Source organism: Hyla sarda, chromosome 3, assembly GCF_029499605.1.
Source record: "Hyla sarda isolate aHylSar1 chromosome 3, aHylSar1.hap1, whole genome shotgun sequence".
NCBI lineage: Eukaryota > Metazoa > Chordata > Amphibia > Anura > Hylidae > Hyla > Hyla sarda.
In genome coordinates, this window is record NC_079191.1 from 62,936,608 (window position 1) to 62,952,303 (window position 15,696).

Genomic DNA, 15,696 nt, shown 5'->3' on the forward strand with positions numbered 1-15,696 from the left:
TCCCACTGCAACATGGTTAACCTCTATCCTAAATTTCTGCACAAAATTGATAAAAGACATTCCAAGAAATATTTTGCCAAATAAAAATATAGAAAATATTGATGAAATTGATGAATAAGAATAACAACAAAAATAACAGTTTTTGATTAAAAAACAAAAAAACAATAATAATTTATAAAATATTTTGCTCCTGCCCCCTTCCCCAAAAATAAAAAAAAAACATATATTACCCTTAAAATTTATGAATAAAGAAACAAAAAAAAACACATACCCCAAACATTGCAAACACAAAACCCCCAAAAACCTAGCAATAGTGTCTGTCAACATCATCCTGGGAGGGATAATACACTGCACTACAATAGAAATAAAAATCCATATCATCTATATCTCAATGGGTTCCATCTTTTCTTTTGTTCTTTTTTCTAATGCGATTTTATAATCCCTGAGACAAGTAGTTCTGGCCCTAGAGGGTTATATATATTAGCGTCTGTAGCATGTATAAGGGACATGTTATCATACCTGTGTCTTTTTATAGGTGATTAATGCCCGGTGAGAGGGTGAAAGGGACCTATACCCCCGTCAGCTGCAGGAAAGGAACAAAGAGACAGGTAATTAATATTTATAGTAATTATTGATAACAATCAGGCTAGATACAACATCTAAACCTGCAAAGATGTCATAGTCTCTACCTTATACATGAAGATATATGTGTTTTTAATAAGTATATCATTTATAGACAGCTTCTTATATAACACAACCATGTCTCAGGTACAGAGATTAGGAACATTTATGATTTCTAATATCTGTTTTTTTATTTGTAGTAATCCCTTTTTCAATAGACAGACCGCAGATTAAAGACATAACTGTACTGTAAAGAAAAATCTATAAGTTAATGTAAGAAATCACATACTATAACTGATTATTGCCATTTAAAACTATGAAAAATACATTATGTTGATTATAAAACAGAAATACAGAATGGAGACAACCGTACGTGGCTCAAGCTCAAGCATATGTTCAATGAATCTAGGGACTCCTTTCCTGGATCTAATAGAGTAAACGTGTTCCCTGAAGCCAGTGTTCATCGCTCGCTTTGTGCTTCCTACATAGAATCTCCCACAGGTACAGTTCATTGCATAAACCACCCACTGAGTTCTGCAAGTTATTAACATTTTAATAGGAATTTCTTCTCCTCTCACAAAGGCTGTTTTGCCTGTCTTAAGGTGTGGGCACCAAATGCAAGAGCAACACCTGTGGTTACCCACAGGGCCGGCTCCAGTCAACGAATCTTTCTTTACAGATTTTGAAGTGAAGTTGCTACTAGTAACGACATCTTTCAAATTTTTGCAACGTCAGAATGTTACCAATGGTTTCTCATTCAAAATTTTACACAAATCATTATCATTCATAATAAGTGGCCAGTTCTTATGCACAGCAGATCTGATGATTTTCTCAAGGGGGCTAAATTTAAATGAAAAAGAAAAGCGAGGTCATAATTTTTGTATTCTACTTTTTTTTTAACGTTTTTTTGAAAAGGAGATTTCTCCTATCCTGAGCGAAAGCTCTCTCAAGGGCTTCATTCAACAATTTCTCAGGATACCCACGAGCCTCCATTCTCCTCTTCAGATCTCCAGTTTGTTTGTCATCAGTATTATTAATTCTCCGTAGGTGCAAAAATTGCCCATACGGCAGTGAAGTTTTTACGTGTTCAGGATGATAGCTGGAGAACTGAAGAAGGGAGTTGGAGGCTGTGGGCTTTCTAAATCCAGAGGTGCAGATATTACCATCCTTTAACTCCACCAATACATCTAGAAATTCCATTTCTTTTTTGTCAGCCTTACTAGTAAATTTGAGATTCATGTCATTGCTTGTGTTAAGATAATCCACAAACTTCCCGAAGTCCGCCAGTGTGCCATCCCAGGCTATGAAGACATCGTCAACGAACCTAAGATAGCACCTGACGGACTTGAGGAAGGGATTCTGATCAGAAAAAACAAATTTGTTTTCGAATGCAGCAACATACAGATTTGCAAAGGTACAGGCGATGGGGGTGCCCATGGCCACACCCCCGATCTGCCTGTACCACACTTCATCAAACTGGAATGTGTTGTTCTCCAAAATAAAGGAAAGGGATTCACATATAAAGTCAATAGTACTTTCTGTTTTATTTGTGTGTGTTAGTATCTCACGTATGCACTCTACACCTCTTTTTTGTGGTATACTAGTGTATAGGCTCTCTATATCGATCGAGGCTAAAATGATATTCTCAGATCAGGGTAGGTCTTGAATGCATACAAGGAACTGATTTGTATCCTTCACCAGCGATGGCACTTCTTGCAGAAGGGGTCGCAGCAGCCACTCCAGGTATTTAGAGAGTGGCTCTGTGACCGACCCCCTCCCCGAGACAATGGGGTGCCCGGGGGGGGTTCTGCAAGGTCTTGTGCACCGTCGGCAAGAAGTACCATCGCGGGTAGGATGGAAAAGATGGTATAAGATTCTCTGCTCTCCTTTTTGAAAGAATCCCTTTCTCTACATTTTTCCGCAACAAAGTTTGTAGATTTGTTTTAATTTTGGGGATGGAATTTGTCTGCAATCTCTGATATGTGAGGGGATCGCTCAGCTGACGCAGAGCTTCTTTTTGATAATATTCACTGGACATTACAACTACATGTCCGCCTTTGTCGGATTTTTTAATCACGACATCATTCATTTTTTTAAGGCGTTCAAGAGCAGTCCTCTCACCATATCTGAGATTGCAAACATCTTTTTTGTAAATAAGTGATTTTACATCATTTAACATTCGGTTATGAAACATATCCAAATTACTACCAGGAGTAACCTGGGGACAGCATGTAGATTTTATCCCTCCCTTAAATTCTTCCACCATTATCACATCCCTATCACCCTCTGGATTGTTCTCAAATCCTTCCTGCAAATCAATTAAGTAGTCTAAACATTCCAATTCTGTAGCAGTAGCATTCTGCAAGACACTAAAACCTAACGGTCCTATGACTGTGGGAATTTTTCCCTCCAGTTGACTTTGAGGGGTGTTTTTACTAGCATATATTTTCTTAAGATTTAACTTTCTAATGGATTTGAAAAGATCAACTTCAAAGTCCACCACGTCAAAGTTCTCCGTCATGCAGAAGTTAAGGCCTCTTGACAAAAATGTAAGGGTGTCACTGTCCAAAATTTTATCTGTTAAATTAATTACTGCACACAGATCACTTGAATGTCACTTTACTTGTGCCATGTCACCTTCTTCTTGTCCTTCTTTACTTTCAACTTCTTTTGTTGGTTTTCCTCTTTTCTTTCTTCTTGGTCCCTGCCGGGGTTTCCTCCTAAAGGGTATCCTGCTTGTTGTTTATCATCATTTTTATTTTTAAATCTTGTTGTAACACCTTGATTATTAAAAAAAATTTCAGATCTCTTTGGCTGCTGTTCATCGTAACTTTTTGTTTAAAATAATTGTTACGATTGCTTCTTGTTCGCTGTCTCCTCTGACTACTCGTTTGAAACTCTCTGTCTGTATTGTAATCAAGTTTGTCACAAATTAATTTATCTTTCTTTTGATCTTTTATTATAGCTTGCAATCCCACAATCTTTTTCTCTAATTTCTTTGTGAAAGACTGATATTGGACTTCGGTCAGACGTGCCCGAAGTTCGGTTTTAGCTCTCATTAAGTCCTCGGTAGTTTTTGAATATTCATGTTCGTTTTTATCAATGATGGCCCTGAGCATTTGTAGGGAGTATTCTTGATGTATATTTTTCCACGTTTGTACAAAATCTGGATCGTCTGCGAACTGCGAGGGTTCCTTATAGTTCCTCAGTCCCCTAGGGACACGTTCACACTCATTGTACAATCTCGGGGAATTCACAGTCCAAAAAAGCCTTGTTTCTTTCTCGGCTAAAGATGTCACTTTAAATTCCAGATTTTTAACACTGATAACTTGTAGCATATCTTTTGTGTTGCATTGACTGAAAAAGCTGATGGCATCTTTCCGTCCGGCTCCCACTGCACTATCCGATCTATCCATTAGACTGCTTGCGGAATCATCTGAATCCATGATCACAATTCAATTTGTATTCTTATTCCTTTTCTTATTTGGGCTAATAGGTGTGCTCTGACCGCATGCAAGACTTCAATTATACAACAGGTGCAAAAAAACAGATTGGCCGCCACAGCTACCTCTAAAAAGCCTCTCAACTGGGTAACTCCTATAGCTGGCACGCATGGAGTTAAATTATGAAGCAGTCTTAGGCAACAATGAATACTGCAATCCTCTGGGTTCCCAGTCCCCCGGAGCAAGACTTTCAATCATCAATGGCAAAGAAATAACGGGGACGTCACTCACCGGGATGCAGTGAAAACGTCTTTATTTCAAAAGTGCAGACATGCGGGCAGCACGGACATCCAGAGCCACAGCTGAACAGTCGTAAGCTGGGTTACAGCTGTATCACGTGTGTTCACATGCTTCTTCAGACCCTACCTGTTCCGGTTACACGTCACCATTATAGCTACTCCTACCTAGTGACGTGTGTGGAACAGGTGTACAATTAAAGACATAAAATTCAAAATGTAAAAACAAATACAAAAAGCATTAGGCTGCAGCAATGCAACATGGATCCTTATGCAAAATGGTACAATACTTGGATGTACGTATGCGGTATGCACTGCTGAGGGCAGTAATATGTGCAACTATACGCAGAAAAAATAAGTATTTTTTAAAAACACCAGCATGTGATTACTTTTGCCAGGAGTCAGGACTTTCCCTCGATCTAGACTTGTTACAGATAAAGAATAGTAGACTGCTTTGATGTAGGCATGTGTTATGCACGTATGAGGGCAGACAAATGCACTACAGTCCGCTGAAAAATAACGTATTTGTGAACAGCAGCAGGACCCAACAGTGCAGCACCACAAAAAAAAAAAATACAGGGATTTAACCCTAAATTGCACTCTGTCACACAATTCTGAACAGCATATGATTTGTGGAGCAAAAAAAAACACTGAATTGCGCTGAAAAGATAAGGAGATAAGATGGTTGATAAAGTTCAGGCAGCCTGTTGATCTGTATGAGGCAGCTAACAGCTATCTGCCCCTCTTTGCTGCAATGCTCAATAACGTGAATAGGAGGTTTAGCTATCAATGATCCTTCTCAGTGAGAACAGCAAAGCACTCTGCACTCTTGTCTTTCCCTAATGCTGATGTGACTAGCAGTTGCAGTGGTACGCTGTGGTATAAGCTAGTCACACACACGCAGTCCCGTTCTCTCTATCTCTGAGTGTATAGACGAAAGAGAGGCAAGATGGCTGCCGATTATATAGGGCTGTGACATCACAGGGGTCAATGAATACTGATAGGCTGCATCTAACATGTGATTCAGGGTCTTCCCGCCTACCTTCATTCCTGCCGCTGTTTCCCGCCCTCCCATAATGCCCTGCCCCATGTACTAACATGTAAATTCACCATTAGGTCTCCAATAGCTTGGAACACTGTAAAATGAAGTTTAATTAAATCAAATATTTTTTGAAATTCGTAACGAATTCGGGTTCGTCAGCTTCGATTCGCTCATCTCTAGTTATAATGTATTATATTATGATCACTATTTCCCAGGTGTCCTTTTACCTGCACATTAGTTACTCTTTCAGCTCTGTTGGTTAATATTAAGTCTAGGAGGGCGCCCCCTCCTGTCGGGCTCTGCACCATTTGGGACAGATAATTGTATTTAGTTATAGTCAGAATCCTGTTTCCTTTATGAGATTCACAGGTCTCAGTCTCTCAGTTTATATCAGTATAGTTAAAGTCCCCCATTCTTATCACATCATTTTGATTTTCTCCCTTGTTTATTTGCCTCAGTGATAATGTGATAATTTTCCTCAGACATCAACCACTCCAGTTCGTCAGTTTTATTGGACAGACTTCTGGCATTAGTCATCATGCAATTAAGTGGTGTATGTTTTTTCTTCCTATGAAGCCTATCCCTATTAACTATTCTAACCCCCCCCCCCCTCTACTCCACCCCAGGTACATTACTAAGTCCGTAGTGGATATCTGGTACAAATACTAATAAAGCCAGTTACGAATCAATGCATTGTTTAATATACAATATTAAAATATTAATCTAAAATATCTCTAAAGTTATGCCTCCGCAGGGCCCTTGCGGCATATAGGCTCACTTAAGAGAATATACTGACACAATTCTTCACAAATTATGTATTCAGTTCTTTGTATGCACCACTGAGGAAGGGGTCAAGATACCATCCAGGATACCCCGAAATGCGTTTGGTATTGCTACAAGATCTCACCCGATGCAGTTCACCTGCGTTTTTATCTTAACTTTTTATTTTTTCACTATTTGCATTTTTTGCATTATTTCTTTATATGTTATAAAGGGACTATATTGGAACGATTGTCGGTTCATTTATATTACTGTCTGGGATAACTAGTAAATAAGGACTATAACCATCACCACCAGAAGGACTATAATCACCAGCAGACCTTTTGTGATCCACCAGCAAACTTCTGTGATTCAGCGTTAGCTACTGGACTCAACAACCACGTCCAGATTTTTCAGCCACTCTAAAACCTCCCGTCCGAAGTCAGGGTAAACTCCAACTTACGGGACATACTGGGATTGAGTGCAACCGAGGTCAGCTGACCTGCAATCAGCTGACCGATTACATCACACGCCACTGCCTGTACACGCCTCTTACATCGGGCGGTATTCATCTCCACGCCAAAGCGAGCATTGCTATCATCTGTCGGCAGCGGTATTAGACTGTGAGAAGGGGCCTGACTCCATTACTGGTTGTCGCCACCTCCAGTCATAAAGTCACAACCCCGGGGAGATATACATCAAGACCTTGAGATCATCTAACCAAAGGGCGGTGAGTGGCACAGTTCGCCAAAACTTCTCTTCTCTTCAACAGAATATTTACAAAGACATATTTACAACTAAAGATACAGTGTCTGCTGGGGAAAAACTATAAACTATATTGTATCAATTATTTAGAGATTCAAAACAGGACACAATATTATTTATTCACAGGATTTGAATCAATAGGAATCATTGAAAAGACCCATATTTCTTTTTCAGGATACATTAATTGGATTCCATATTGTACATTTTGGATTTATTTTGCAACATATTTTTCAGGACTTTACTTCCACAGGATAATCCATTACAGGACTTCATTTTTTTGGCAACATTATTATATTTATTTTTTACAGGTTTTTCTATGTACCGTATATACTCGAGTATAGGCCGAGTTTTTCAGCACGATTTTTCGTGCTGAAAACACCCCCCTCGGCTTATACTCGAGTGAACTCCCCCACCCGCAGTGGTCTTCAACCTGCGGACCTCCAGAGGTTTCAAAACTACAACTCCCAGCAAGCCCGGGCAGCCATCGGCTGTCCGGGCTTGCTGGGAGTTGTAGTTTTGAAACCTCCGGAGGTCCGCAGGTTGAAGACCACTGCGGCCTTCAACATCATCCAGCCCCCTCTCACCCCCTTTAGTTCTGAGTACTCACCTCCGCTCGGCGCTGGTCCGGTCCTGCAGGGCTGTCCGGTGAGGAGGTGGTCCGGTGAGGAGGTGGTCCGGGCTGCTATCTTCACCGGGGAGGCCTCTTCTAAGCGCTTCGGGCCCGGCCTCAGAATAGTCACGTTGCCTTGACAACGACGCAGATACGTCGTTGTTAAGGCAACGGCTCTATTCCGGGCCGGAAGCGCCCCCGGTGAAGATAGCAGCCCGGACCACCTCCTCACCGGACCACCTCCTTACCGGACAGCCCTGCAGGACCGGACCAGCGCCGAGCGGAGGTGAGTACTCAGAACTAAAGGGGGTGAGAGGGGGCTGGATGATGTTGAAGGCCGCAGTGGTCTTCAACCTGCGGACCTCCGGAGGTTTCAAAACTACAACTCCCAGCAAGCCCGGACAGCCGATGGCTGCCCGGGCTTGCTGGGAGTTGTAGTTTTGAAACCTCTGGAGGTCCGCATGTTGAAGGCCGCAGTGGTCTTCAACCTGCGGACCTCCGGAGGTTTCAAAACTACAACTCCCAGCAAGCCCGGACAGCCGATGGCTGCCCGGGCTTGCTGGGAGTTGTAGTTTTGAAACCTCTGGAGGTCCGCATGTTGAAGGCCGCAGTGGTCTTCAACCTGCGGACCTCCGGAGGTTTCAAAACTACAACTCCCAGCAAGCCCGGACAGCCGGGCGGCTGCCCGGGCTTGCTGGGAGTTGTAGTTTTGAAACCTCTGGAGGTCCGCAGGTTGAAGACCACTGAGGGCGAATGATGAGAAGAGGATGATGAAGGGGGGTGGGGATGATGAAGGGGGGGTGTATGGGATGATTACAAGGGGATGATGAAGGGGGGATGTGTGGGATGATAAGGGGATGTGTGGGATGATGACAAGGGGATGATGAAGGGGGGGATGTGTGGGATGATGACAAGGGGTTGATGAAGGGGGGATGTGTGGGATAAGGGGATGTGTGGGATGATGACAAGGGGATGATGAAGGGGGGATGTGTGGGATAAGGGGATGTGTGGGATGATGACAAGGGGATGATGACAAGGGGATGATGAAGGGGGGATGATGACAAGGGGATGATGAAGGGGGGATGTGTGGGATGATGACAAGGGGATGATGAAGGGGGGATGTGTGGGATGATAAGGGGATGTGTGGGATGATGACAAGGGGATGATGACAAGGGGATGATGAAGGGGGGATGTGTGGGATGATGACAAGGGGATGATGAAGGGGGGATGTGTGGGATAAGGGGATGTGTGGGATGATGACAAGGGGATGATGACAAGGGGATGATGAAGGGGGGATGATGACAAGGGGATGATGAAGGGGGGATGTGTGGGATGATGACAAGGGGATGATGAAGGGGGGATGTGTGGGATGATAAGGGGATGTGTGGGATGATGACAAGGGGATGATGAAGGGGGGATGTGTGGGATGATGACAAGGGGATGATGAGGATGTTAATGACGGGTCTGGATGATGACAGGGGGGGATGAGGTATTTCCCACCCTAGGCTTATACTCGAGTCAATAACTTTTCCTGGGATTTTGGGTTGAAATTAGGGGTCTCGGCTTATACTCGGGTCGGCTTATACTCGAGTATATACGGTAGTTTCATTTATTTACATTCCTTGAGTGAAGGAATTCAGTTAACCTCGTGTCCCTTAGTGTGAGCTCCACATACCATTTCTCCTTTCTTTCTACATTACTAAGTCCCCCTCTCTATCTACACTGTCTTCCCCCTCTATGTTATAGGTTCCCTCCCTCCCAGTCCCTAGTTTAAACACTCCTCCACCGTTGTAGCCATCTTCTCCCCGATCACAGCTGCACCCTCCCCATTGAGGTGCAGCCCGTCCCTACGGTAGAGCCGGTAACCAACAGCGAAGTCAGCCCAGTTCTCCATGAACCCGAACCCCTCCTTCCTACACCAGCTTCTGATCAACTTGTTTACCTCCCTGATCTCCCGCTGCCTCTCTGGTGTGGCTCGTGGTACAGGTAATATTTCAGAAAATATTACCTTGGAGGTCCTTGCCTTAAGCTTGCGGCCTAAGTCCTGAAATAATTTTTTAGGACACTCCACCTACCTCTTACTTTGTCATTGGTGCCAATATGTACCATGACTGCTGGGTCTTCTCCAGCCCCACCCAGCAACCTGTCAACCCGATCCGCATTGTGCCGAACTCGAGCGCCCGGAAGACAACACACTGTTTGGCGATCCCGGTCTTTGTGACAGATCGCCCTGTCTGTCCCCCTAATAATTGAGTCCTCCACTACCAGTACTTGTCTAGCCTGCCCTGCACTCCTCCCTCTCTCCTTACTGGAGCAGACACCCCCCTGGTGGTCAGAGGCTGCTGTACTGCTAGCTCTGAAATGGCATCCCCCTCATCCGCCAACAGGGTAAACTTGTTGGGGTGTGCCAGTTCAGGACTAGCCTCCCTGACACTTTTCCCTCTACCCCGTTTTCTAACTGTAACCCAGCTAACTGCCTGACTGTCCTGAACCTCTGACCCACTCAGAGGTGGGTCACTCAGTATGCTTAATTCAGTATGCTTAATTGTTATCTAGATCAAGAGTTCTAGGGGTAAGTGTGTAGAACCGATAGACCCTAGTAGCTAAAGCAGTGGGCAGAAAGCCTCAGGCAACCCAATCTGCAACCAGTGTATAACAAGGTAAATAATATGTGGTATTATATCAAATGTATGTCAAGGATAAAAAAGTAACAGTAAGATTGATTTCAGTATGTAGAAGCCTTACAGTCATTATACATACTTCATGTCAAGATATCAGTCAGAGATTTCATAGTCAAATATCTTTATGTCAGTCAAATGTCAAATGTCAGACATAAATCAAAAATCAAATGTTATGTGTTGATAAAATTTTCATCTATAGACGGATGTTACAGCTAGGATGTATTAATTAAATTTCATGCATAGTCAGTAGATGCATAAACTAAAGAAAAGTGGAGATACCAAAAGTACAATATAACAGGACAATTAGTATTGCTAGTACTATCCTGTTCATCCAGTTCGTTAATAAGTTCCAGCCATCCTGTTCGTGAATAAGCTCCATAGCATGTATGGACATTATTTAAATGCACAGAGACTCTCTATATATTTTTTCATCATTTTTGTTATCTTCAGCCTGAACTTGGACATTTGGATTAATGCTTCAGGACTGAATCTGGCCCTCTGGCCATTTCGACTCTTTTAAAGTAAGGGGGTTTGTAAGGGGGTTTGTGGTGTGCCGGTACAGAACCTTGTCCTGTTCCTCCCTTAGGTCCCCTCAGGAAGAGTCCCTGCAGTCCATAGGGCTCTCCTGCAGAGCTCACCCCTTGCTCACCTCATGTAAATATATTGTAAATGTATGGTGTATATTGTTCAGGGTATATAAAGTTGTACAAGTGTATAGGACCTTCCTGGGTCATGTGATACTGTCATGTGATGTACCCAGAGTTCCCTGGGTACAGGACCTACAGGCTTTGCAACCAATGTGCTGTAATCCAGCCTCCTTAGAATATAAGGGTCTGTAGTCTCTAAATTCACTTAATTCCTGGCACTCAAGCAAGCACAATCAGCATAAACTACTCAATTCATCTCAGCTAGGCCAAAGCCTAAAGAACCTGCAGCCACTTCAAAACGTGAGTTATCAAGCTATATCTACAAATTCCTAGTGACTACTATTCTACTCAAGCATACAATTAGTAGCACATTGGCCGGCAGAAATCTCAATACTACAAGTCCCAGCAAGCCTGCAAGGTATCTTGCATCCCGGTTGCCTCTAGGGAAACTGCATCATTGTAAAGACTGTTCCATGAGAAGTTTAAGTAAAAGTTCCAGTTATCTCATAATTCCTGCTGTGGACATTCCATTATTTCCTGCCGTTTTTGGGCTGATTGTCGGCAGGGCCTTCTACAGAAAACAACCGCACCCTGGTGTCATGACAAAATAGGGGTTAATACCACCTTACCCCACAGGGTTAATACCACCAGACCCTGCAACACCATTGCCTCACCCGCTTACCACACTTTACTTTTTTGAGACTTTATTGGTTTGGGTCTCACTTGCTTCTCTCCGCTCGCTGTAGTCGACCATTTTTCATTTTATTTGGGATGTCCTAGGTGTTTGCCAAGTTTTTGTTACAGTGGGTCGTAAAAATTAAAAATTTAAATTCTATTGTAACTCCTGATTTTTAATTTTTACAAGGGTTTAACGCAGAAAAAGCACCATAAAATTTGTTACCCAATTTCTCTTGATTCTGGAAATACCCCATATGTGGATGTAAGTTGGGGGCCATGTTGCCTTTACACAGCCCCCATGGTGTCAGAACAGCGGTAACCCCCCACAAGTCACCCCAGTTTGGAAACTGCACCACTGCAATTAACATTTATACCCCACTTGCATTTGACAGATTTTTGGAAGATTGCTTTGCGTCCACATATGGGGTATATCTGTACTTGGAAAAAATAGGGTTACAAATTTTGGGGGACTTTTTTCCTTTTGCCCCTTATGAAAAAGAAAAGTTGGGGGTTGCACTAGCATGTTAGTGTAAAAAAAACATTTTTTTACACTAATATGCTGCAGTTGACCCATACTTTTAATTACCACAAGCAGTAAAAGAAGAAAAAGACCCCCAAAATTTGTAACACAATTTCTCTCAAGTACGGATATACCTCATATGTGGACGTAAAGCGATCTGTGGGCACACAACAGGGCTCAGGAGTGAGAGAGCACCATGTTCATTTGAGGCCTAAATTAATGATTTGCACATGCATCCTTGCAGAGGTTCTAAAATAAACGCAATAGTAAAAACAACCACATTTGACCCCATTTCGGAAACCACACCCCTAAAGAAATGCAACAAGGGGTGCAGTGAGTATTTACACCGCACTGGTGTTCAACAGATTTTAAGAACAGTAGGCTGTGCATATGTAAAATTTTATTTTTCATATTACGGACCACCGTTCCAAAAATCTTTCAGACACCTGTGGGGCGTAAATGCTCACTGCACCCCGTGTAATATTCCTTGAGGGGTGTAGTTTCCAAAATGTGGTCACATATGGTATTCCACCCAAATCTCACACAAAATAAACTAAAATTTATTTATGTAAGAAACACTTTAAAGTAGGTAAATTTCCATGACCAATAATACTGGTATACAAGGAGTAAATATATACCACAACACAAAAACTGGATATTTTCTGATCTGCGGCGTCCTCTTTCCTTTTCTTCTTTGTCTGGATCAGACCACCATGTCGATCTCTTACCATCTACAGGGCAAACATGTCAGACTCTACATTTTTTCAGTGTCCTCCCATCTATAGGCCCACAAACTGTAATAATCCCCTTCAGGTAGGTAGGTAGCCAGGTAAATAGGTAACTAGGTAGGTAGATCAGGAAGCCAGATATGTAGGTAAGTGACTAGCCAGGTAGGTAGATAGGTAGGTAGGGGGCTAGCAAGGTAGTTAGGCAGACATGTATGAAGGCCATGCATGTAGTTAGGTAGCCAGGTATGTAGGTAAGTAGTTAGGCATCCAGGTATAAAGTTAGGTAGCCCCCCCTTCCCTGTTGGTATAGACAGCGGAGTTAACCTCCCCTTACCTGTAGATATAGACAGCAGAGTTAACTCCCCTTCCTTGTAGGCATAGGCAGCAGAGTTAACCCCCTTCCCCATAGGTGTAGGCAGCAGATTTAACCCCCATCCCCTGTAGGTATAGGAACAGAGTAGATCCCTCCCCCTTTCCCCATAGGTATAGGCATCAGTTAACTCCCCCTTTCCCCATAGGTATAGGCAGCTGTTAAACCCCCCCCCCTTTCTCCATAGGAATAGACAGCAGTTAGTTCCCCCCCCCTCTCCCCATAGGTACAGACATCAGTTAACACCCCTCCCCTTTCCCCATAGGTATAGGTAGCAGTTAACCCCCCTTTCCCCATAGGTATAGGTAGCAGTTATTTTTTTCCCCTTCAATATTTCTTTATTGAAAAAATGTATCATTTACATTTTAATAAATAACATTTTATACATTGAATTTCAAGATGTTATCTTTTTTCCCACCCCCCTCCCCTACCCTCACCTTTCTCCCCCATGACATATCTCCCCTTACTGGGTGGACGGGAGGCAGAGGGACAACACATTCCCATTCTATTAATATTTCCATTATACTATATCAATTCATTTTCTTTTCTCTTTGCTTTCCCTTCCCTTTCTCTCTCTTTTCTTTTCTTCTTTTTTCCATTTTAGATCTTTTATTTGTATCTTCCCAATTATTTCCACCCGCTTTTATTCTTGTGTCCCCCTGATTCCCATCCCCCTCACATAATAATAATGAAATAATAATAATAAACAAAAACCTCTAATTTCTTTCTTTTAACCAAATAACCTTCCTGTCACCTCCCTCCACTCCCATACCTCTGGTTTAGTTGGGGTCAGCCATCTCCTGATTATTAATAATCTAGCATAAAAGAGCATCATCAGTAGTTCCTTTCTTTCTTTTGTTGTTTTATTTACTTTTCTATCATCACCCAAGATAATCAAAGCTATATCATCTTTTATCGCATATTTAATTTTTCTCTCGATATCATCAATTATTGACACCAAATATTCTTGTATTTTTTTCACATTCCCATATAATATGCAGGAATCCCGCGTTTTTCATTTTACATCTTAGACAGTTGCCATTTTCCCTCCCACCAATCCTGAAGAGGAATTTTGGCGTATAATAAATTCTATATACTATGTTCCATGGTATCACTTGATGGTCTAAACTTGGGGAAATTCTTTTTATATTCCTGAATACAATCATCCAACCGCATTTATTTCTCTCACCTAATTCTTCGTCCCATTGTAGGAAGCATTTATCTTTTAAGTTATTTTTTTTTATTTTTCATTATTTTGGTATAAATTACTGCCATAACTTTCTTTACAATTTTTCCCTCCTCCATTTTTCTTATAGTTTCAGTTACTTCCACTATCCGATTACCACTGTCTCTTAGTGACCCGCATATGGCACTTTTTAAACCCTGAAATTCCAACCACATACCTTTTCCTAATTTAAATTCTTCCTCTCTCCATTTTCTTAACTCCCCTTTTCTCCACACGTCTCTCAAAATGTTACATCCCCTACTTTGCAAGTTGTTAGCTTCCATCTTAGCTACCTCTTTCAAGTTTACATTATGCCAAATTGGCGCTGTCTCTAATATTCCCGTTTTTTTCATTCATTTTTTTAAAGTTTTCCCAGGTTTTACAAATCCCTACTATTATAGCATTTTCCTTCCACCTCCCTTCTTTTAACTGGCCTGACTCAAGAACCTGATAACATTTTCGTATTTACCTTTTGTTTTTTCTTTGATATTTTTAAAGATTCCAAATCTCCTCCACTCCACCACATAGTACATCTGACTTTCTAAAAAATATCCCTGTATATCAGGAAATTTAAGTCCTCCTTTCTCTCTTCCTTTACTTAAGTATTCTATTTTTATCCTCGTTCTTTTCCTTCCCCATATTAGGGTGTTTAGCATAGCTATTATCCTTCTAAAAATTCCTTTCTCGCACCAGATAGGGGCCGCTACGAAGATGTATAATAGTTTTGGTAGAATTACTGTTTTAATTAAGACTATCCTCTCTGCTCTCGTAAGATTCAGTTTATTCCATGTTCTTACCTTGTTTTCCAATTTTTTTTTATCAATGGGTATGTGTTTATTTTGTGATATTCTCCTATTTTCCCAGATATCTGTACACCTAAATAAGAAAAACGTTCTCCTTTATCCAGGATTCTAAGCTCCTTAATGATTCCAAGTTCTACTTTACCTAATGGAAGTAGCACTGATTTCTCCCAGTTTATAACCAAACCTGCATAGTTCCCATATTCCCCAATCACTTCCATAACCTTCTCTATGGAGTTTTCTAGCTTTTTCAAATATAATAATAAGTCGCCTGCGTATATTGATATTTTATCCCCATCCCCCTCCACTCCAAATCCTTTTATTTGCTGATCTTCTCTGACTTTAACCGCTAGGGGTTCGAACACTAGCGCAAAAAGTAGAGGAGATAAGGGGCATCACTGTCTTGTACCCCGGGTCACTAAAAAACTCTCTGATCTTTTCCCTTCTATATTTATTCTAGCTTCCGCTCCATTATATAGCATCTTGATCATTTCTATATAATCCTTCTGAC